We start from the raw sequence: 7894 nt of genomic DNA on the forward strand, positions 1-7894 counted from the left end.
ATTAGTCTATTTGGGTTATACAATGTTTTCCTCTCCTTCAGTGAGCAAAGTGGAATTTGAAATCAGTTCCAAAGTTGATAAAACAATACCTCAGATGAAAAAGATCTTCTTTGAGCTTTGTAAATTTTCAATTAAACCATTAATAAAGTTTTATAACGCCAAAGTAATCCCTGTGATATTGTATGGGTTGGAGGCCCAACCAAAGCTCTGGGACATAGGCTGGCAAAAGGTAGAGGGCCGTATTTGGAAGAGCTTGTTGGGTCTGCCTAGCTGTCTTCCTATTCAGGTCGTAAGGTTTGAGCTTGGCCTGAAATCATTGCAGCAACAGGTAGCTTGGAGATTGTTCTCTCTCTACAGGCTAATAATAATTCCACAAAAAGACTCTCTTTATGAAGACGTCAAACACCATCTCCAAATGGACAGCTCCAAGATCCTCCAACAACTGGACACAAAAGTTAAAAGAAATCTGGAAGGAGCTGATTCAATGGTAGCAACCCTGAAAGAGAATCCCTTGAAAGCAAAGAGAACTGAAAACAATGGACTGGATCAAAACAGGGTTGGAAATGAGGCTGGTAAAACCAAAGAATAGCTTTTTAGTATTGGAAAAAAATGTGGAGATCTGCCCAAATATCTGCTAAAACATCCCAGCAGTGAATCAAGTTATGTTTTTCTCAGGGCCCGCCTAAACTAATTCATACAGGCGAGATCCTAAGCATTAGAGGGCAAAGCCAGAACATAATACCGTTTTGTATAAGCAAAACCTGCATCACTTACTCCTAGAATGTGAAGGAACTTGGGAGACTAGAGTTCTCTACTTTGGGAAATGTGTACCTAAAGTGGAGTGTTTGCATTCAGAGAACATTTGGAATCGCCTGATTTCGGGGCACAAAACCGCCCTGACGATTGCAGTGGGTTAGGTCCTTTTAAAACTTGGCCTGACCCATTCAAGCGTTGGGCAGACTGGGACTAATGTTTCTCTAGATATTATGGCTTAACACGGTAGTAGAAATTAACAGTGTAGAATGGGGTGCAGGTTTTTGGGAAAATTAAGGTTTTTTTTACTTTCCTCTTACTTTTCTTTCTTCCTTTTTATCCTTTTATCCTTTTTGATTTTCTTTTTAAAAGGCTTGTCTTCAAATTCTGTGGAGTTGTTTACAAGATAACTGTATTTATATCATGATAAATCGGCATAATGTTGGTTTTTATATTTTGTAAAGATCTATTTGATCAAAAAAAATTTAAAAAAAGAAAAAAGAAAGATGTAAATGAAACACGGGTCATGGCCGATTCGGGATCCAACCTGACCATCCTCCCCATCCAGACATACAAAAACATGGTGGGATGTGACTTGGTTGAGATTAGAAACACCAAGCCAAAGCTCACAGTCTTTGGGGGTGCCACCGTAGACCTCTTGGGCTAGATTAAAGCCAAACTCGAAGTTAAGGATCCATACACCACAACGAAAGTCTACTTTCTCGACCGAAGGTCCTGCAGTACTGGGATGGGACGACCAGCGCAAACTGAGCATCCGATTAGACCCCAACACTGCCGAAACAGGTGCTGCTGGTCTCCTCAGGAGGAGCTTCAGATCTGAAAAGGGAATTCCCCTTGCTGTTCTCCTAAACACCCAGAAAAATAAAAAAAGTATGTGCACAAAATCTGCTTAAAACCCAATGCTGTGTCGAACACAAGGTCAGGCCCGTTCCAGCGACAGCAAGGTCGGCCCTGGAATCCCAGCTTCGCAAAATGGTCAATGAAAGCACAATAGAGACCATCACGTCCTCCGAGTGGCTAAGCCCGGTGGTCCTCATAAAGAAAAAATCCTCCAACGACTTGAAAGTGTGCATTGAACTTCGCAGCCTAAACTTGGAGGTGTCAGAGACAGTTTTCCCTTGTCCAGCATCAATGAAATTATACTAATTATGAAGGAAGCAGAAATCTTCTCAAAACTTGACATGTGTGATGCCTACCATCAGATTAACCTACACAAGGCCTCACGTCCCCTCACCGCATTCATTACACCTTCCAATACACACAAATGCCGTTTGGGTTATCATTCGCTGTGTCAGCATTCCAAAGAATGATGAACTCACTGCTGTATGGCATCGACAACGTGTCATACTTCCAGGACGACATCCTGGTGCATGCCAAAGACACATAACCCCATGACAGAGTGTTAAGAGAAGTCCTTGGTAAACTACAGAGCGCAGGTGTCCACCTTCACCACGAGAAATGCATAATTGGAGCATGTGAAGTAGAGTACCTGGGTTACCGGATCTCGAAAGAAGGAGTGAGCCCACAGAAAAACCTACTCCAAGCCATAGTTGACACCCCAGCCCTGACCTCAAAAGACGAGCTCAGGTCATTCTTGGGCCTCGCAGAGTATTCTGCCAAATTTGTTCCCAGGTTTTCTGAAATCACGTCCCCCTTGAGAGAGCTCTTGAGGAAAGGAGCGGAGTACACGTGGGAATCACAGCAAATTGAGGCCTTCACCAAAATCAAGAAGAGAATCCTACATACCCAGTGTCTGAAACCGTTCAATCCCGAATGGGAAACATACGGCAGTGCGTATGGTTTGGGCACCACCCTCACACAAAAAAGGTGAGACACCGAAAATATAGTTGCCTTCGCGTCAAAAGCACTGTCTACTTCAGAAAAAAACGACTCCACAGTCGAGCAGGAGATGCTGGGGTGCGCCTGGGCTGTGGAGTACTTCAGGTCATACATTTGGGGAACCATGTGCCGCCTGGTCACCGACCATAAACCCCTTGTGCACATGTTGAGCCCCGGGGGCACAAAGACAGCAACGCCACAACTACGAGAATACACATACGAGATCACCCATATTGTTGGCTGGAAGAACGGCCAAGTGGACTGCATGTCTAGGTTACTGGATCAAGTACCCTAGGTACCACATTCCTGGAAGACGAATGTGTTGTAGCATCCATAGGAGACATAAGAAACAAGGACTGTATGGAAATGAGCAAGTCTCATTGGCAGGAGGAAATGAGACTCAATGATGCCCTGGGCCGAGTAGCAGAATGGGCCTGCAAAGGTTGGCCAAACGAGAGAGCAATTTCAGAAGGTCTGAGACCATATTGGAAGGTCAATGACGAGATTGCAGAAATGGATGGCGTAGTAATGAGAGGCGACCAAGTAATTCCCCCAAGAGGCATCCGCAAAGTGATGCTGTTACACTCCAGACTTCCCCGCCGGCATCCTTGCAGAATACAACTTCTTTACAGGCTCCTCTATGGTCCAGGTACAAGCTACCATGGCGTCTGTACAAACGTCGACGCACTCCAGGTCACCTGACACGCCTTGTATGTGGAAGACGTACAGCAAGCCACGCCCCTCTTACCACTATAAAACCACCGTCTTCCAAGGGGCTCGTTGCTGCTAATTAGCGTTACCAGCTACACGCGGTTTCATCCGTTTCCTCTTCGTGTTTCCCTAAACGAATCCTTATCTGAACTCCTGGTTTTGACCTTTTGCCTGAAAATTGGATTGCTTCGTCTTCTCCCTTGTTCTTGTTGTGATCATCTGGTTATTGAACTCGGAACGCTACTCATCTCTGTTTTGCGGTTCTTCCCTGGTTGCCGCTCTGCACACCAATTTTGCTGTCTACATTCGGATCATCTCAACAACTACTCAACTATACCCGTGTACTCAGGTACATATCTATTGTCTTCCATGGACATTGTCTTCTGTTGGATTCTGGGACATTGAGTGACTTTCCTGTGAGATTACTTTTCAGTGCATACAAACGCTTTCCTGGTCTGCACCAACCCGACCCTAGTGCGTCCCTCGTGCCGTTCGGGGTTACTTACCTATACTAACTTCCCTGTTTGTTATTTTCTCCTGTCGTTGTCTTCAGTATCCTGAACTCCTCTTACAATCCTGGACTCCTCTTACTTCATTTATCTTTACTCAGGTCAGTTGTTGTCAATTCTATAGCTAAAGTGGGAACCGATACTGATTTAGATTTATTCCACTCATTCGTGTTATTCTTTGTAGATTATCCCGGGGAAACGCAATTCCACTCCAATATCCATATAGGTAGTTGTCCAATTATTTCAACTGTTCTAATCACTTGTTTAACATCAACACATCAACACTGTCTAATATCTTGGTATTCTTTTCCAGCATTGGTATTGGCGGTGTGTGTTCTCCCCGCTCTTTTACTCAATTGACAGCTCTGTCTGTTCTAACTAAAACAGCAGAGAGGTACATTGTGGAAAAGAGCCCCTCTTTGAGGAAGCCTGAGTCTTGTACTCAGGGGAGCTGGGATGGAAGGCTGAATTCGGAATTCTATACTACCAACACCTCCAAGGTCGTGTTCTCTGCATCTTTGACCTATTCGGAGTGGTGAGTAACAGATACTATGCAGAGCCCATGCAGGTCATCTAGGCAGCAATATGACACAACGCATAGTGTATGACGCATACTCTTGGCCCGGAATAGATCAAAAGGCGAGGGCAATGATCAAGAGACAGCATGAATGTATAAACTGCGACAAACAGCTAAAACTGAGGCAAGCACCCAGGATACCCACAGAAATTCCAGCCGCCATGTGCATAAATTAGGGCTGGACTTCATTGGCTCGTTGGACGGTATGTCAAGCGACAGGAAATATGGAGTCATGGGGGACTACCTTTCCAAATGGGTGGAAGTTGAATTTGTGCCAGACATCACTACAGGCAGTCATTGAAGTACTCAAGTTCCCCTCTTCCAAGGAGAAGGACTCCCCAAATAGATTGTGACGGACAATGGAGTTCAGTTAGTTTCCAGAGACATGCAAAGCTTTCTCAAGTAGCACAATATCCAGCAATTGAGAGCAAGCCTGCAAAACCCACAAGCCAAAGGGCTGGTAGAAATGGCGAACCAATTAGTTAAAGGAGACTTACAACTGGCATGTGCATCAGGCATGAATCCCTGCAAAACTGTCAAAGAGGCCGTGGTGGCGCATCGCTTGGTGCCTAATGCCATTACACGCGTGTCTCTGTTTCAGATGTTAAGAGGGAGAAGGGCCGCATCCACACTGGTACCACCGTGGCTGCACAAGGTCAGACAGCACGACGAAAATCGACTCGAGCGAGATAGTGTTCAGATTACAGAAGAGCAAAGAGGTCATGAAATCTTAGTAACAGACGCAGAGCAGCATATCACACGGAGGTCAACGAAGGGGACTTGGTGAAGATACGCCTGCCTCACAAAGACACTTCAATACAGCCAAGCCATAGAATTCACACAGAAAAGCACCAACCATATCTATACCAGTGATGGGAAAAGGGGGAACCTTGAAAGGGTGGCTGTATACATAAAAAGGGGTTTCACAGCCCACTCCTCCATGGTAATAGGAGATGGCAATGACCCATGCTCTCAACAGCAAGAGATGTAGGTCAGGGGAGAGGAAACCCAAATTGAAGGTGTCCCCATGAGCCAAAAACCCAGTGCCAGAGAACCACACTGAGAAGCATCCTCTGCAGACCAAACCCCAAGCGACACATCCCACATAACCACCCATTCCCAGAAGGCAGACATTGACCAGAACCGACCCCAACATGAAAGAAGGAAGCCAACCAGATTCACAGACTTCATCGTGGAATAGGACCAAGCTTTTCCAACGAAAGGAGGTGTGTGAGGACCTATCACGCGAGATTTTGGCGGAGCGAGATCTGGCAAGATTATGCGCGGGAAGCGTGCAACGGAGCCAGGAAAACAGGCAGAGCTGAAGGAGGCACCAGGAGGACAGTCGTGCCTCAGCACTCCTCTTTGATGAGGGATTCGAATCACCCCTGAACTGAAGCCTGCCTCACAGGCAGATCCCGTCTCTGAAAAACATAATTCAATGGCTGAAGACAGGCCTTGCGGGAGCTCTAGCAGGCAGGGGATGGAAGTAACATCCAATGTAAATCCAGTGCAGTGAAGCTAACCGCACTTTTCTATCAAGACTGAACTGCGAGTAGAGTACCCCCCCCCCCGTTCTGGACAAACCCCACTCCACCCTGTGTATGCAAGGTGTCATAAACACCTCCACCTCAGCCAAGTGTCCTGTGTTGATTGGTGCCAGCACCTATGTCTTTCGAGGATGCACACATCATTAGGTTAGGTCAGTGACGAGGAAGAATAGGACTCGGTGTGATGAAGAGATTACCCCATATAATCAGTGCATTTGCCAAGCAGACTTCAGATGCCAAGGTCTAACACCACTTTCCACCGGTTATCCAAGAAGCCCGGGTAATACCATGATGGAAGTGCCCATCTCATGTCTACACAAAAGCCAAACCTATTGAATTTGCCAAAGCTTGTTCTTTGCTGCTTGCTAGAACCAAGGCTAGAACCGCACTCCAACCGTGTATTCGAAGCCACCTACTACTCATAGAAAAGGAGAGATGGTAGGTTTGCAGTGCAAACTTGTGATCTTGTGCGAGCACTTGCCATTCTGTGCTCCTGTGACATGAAAGCATTATTTTACATGCATCATTAATATTTAATTAACTAAAACGGAATTTTGTCCTTTATAATTACATGCAGATGCCCGTTTTAGCACCTCTAATCTGCCTTCTGTGCTTTAACATTAATTAATTGCCTTCTTTTTTTTTTTTTTTTTTTTTAAATTCCAATTTGATGTGAGCGTCCCTGCCTTATTACTTTACCCGAAGCGTAGATTGGACTCGCCAGTATATCCACCAACAGCTGCGATCCAATCCTGGCTGGTGTTTTCTTACTTCCCACTAGAGAAAAGGCCATAGCAACGCCGTCTTAACCACGTCTTTTACGCGTTACGTCCATGCACTGCACGCCACCACGTGATTTCGCCGCTTCACCTTCCGTTGTATGTGTTCTACGCCACTTTCGGATCATTGTAACACCAGCGGTAGTCGTTCTACCCGTATGCGTGACAGCTCGTGCCGAGACATACCAGGGTGTTTCCATTTAACTGTCCAGGCAGATGTGCCGTAAAGCAGGTTATTCCGAGCGTTTCTGTGCCCTGTGCATTCCGAGGCGCCTCAATGGGACCAGATGAGGTGCTGTGGATGAGAATAAGAATAAACTCGGGGTCTGCGGCTCTCCGTGGGAGCCTATAGGGATGATTCTCCAAGTGCATGCATGCCAACGTCCTGAAGCACCTAGGAGAAGGACTTCGCCAAAGAAATCAACAGAAATTAATTTTGCCATAGGAATGTATTGGGGATAGAATTATTTTAGGCGGGAGAAAGTGAAAAATTGCAATATCTCGCGCCTAAATAGGGTGGGTTGGCATGTATGCAAGTGTGTTGCCAAGGCAGATGAGTGCAGTACATGCATGCCCAACATTCTGCAGCAGCTGCGAGGGAGATTTTGCCACAAAAAGTGGGAGACATTAATTTCCCCATAGGATTATGTTAAGGCTTGAATTATTTTAGTTGGGAGAACATAAAAAATTGGCAATTCTTTAATTGCCAAATTGGAAGTCCCTACCTAAATCAGGAGGGTTGGCATGTATGGTGGTATTTTCTAATGAAAACACAATGAGAGTTATGTAGTTTCACGCTTTGAGAGCTTATGACTCTCCAGTTCCATGCCAATTTCTGGATGTAATGTCTGGCTGTCATGTGCCCAGATGTGTGACAGACGTGACCTATTGAATTGAATAAATGGCCTGTGCGATGTGTTAGCACCAACCATGTCTACGTGTGGTCTCTTGTGCATGGCCTTCGTGTGCTGCATACAAATATAACAACTGGCGATGAGGGGTGCCCATGCAGGGTGGTGTCCTCTTGCACAACCTAGTGCTCCATGCAATGCACTTTGGAGTGAGCTTGTACGCATCCCCATCCAGCCGGAGTGGCAGTGTACCGTGATACACGCCGGTGGCAGTGTATGCATCCCCAGCTAGCCTAGGAGGTGC

At 46.0% G+C, this 7894-nt stretch overlaps 1 protein-coding gene across 2 annotated transcripts in view; it reads right to left on the reverse strand.

The window, feature by feature from the left end:
- The window catches only part of EXD2 (exonuclease 3'-5' domain containing 2), a 286183-nt gene extending 279430 nt beyond the window's left edge, over nucleotides 1–6753 (reverse strand). Inside the window, exon 1 of one of the 2 annotated variants that reach the window (XM_069638588.1) lies at nucleotides 6660–6753. The gene's annotated coding sequence lies outside the window, so the exon portion shown is untranslated. The remainder of the gene's footprint in view (nucleotides 1–6659) is intronic. The other variant, XM_069638589.1, reaches the window with a different exon arrangement.
- Nucleotides 6754–7894: the final 1141 nt, after the last annotated feature.

This window comes from Ambystoma mexicanum, chromosome 14 (genome assembly GCF_040938575.1).
Source record: "Ambystoma mexicanum isolate Mex_15411 chromosome 14, UKY_AmexF1_1, whole genome shotgun sequence".
Taxonomy (NCBI): domain Eukaryota; kingdom Metazoa; phylum Chordata; class Amphibia; order Caudata; family Ambystomatidae; genus Ambystoma; species Ambystoma mexicanum.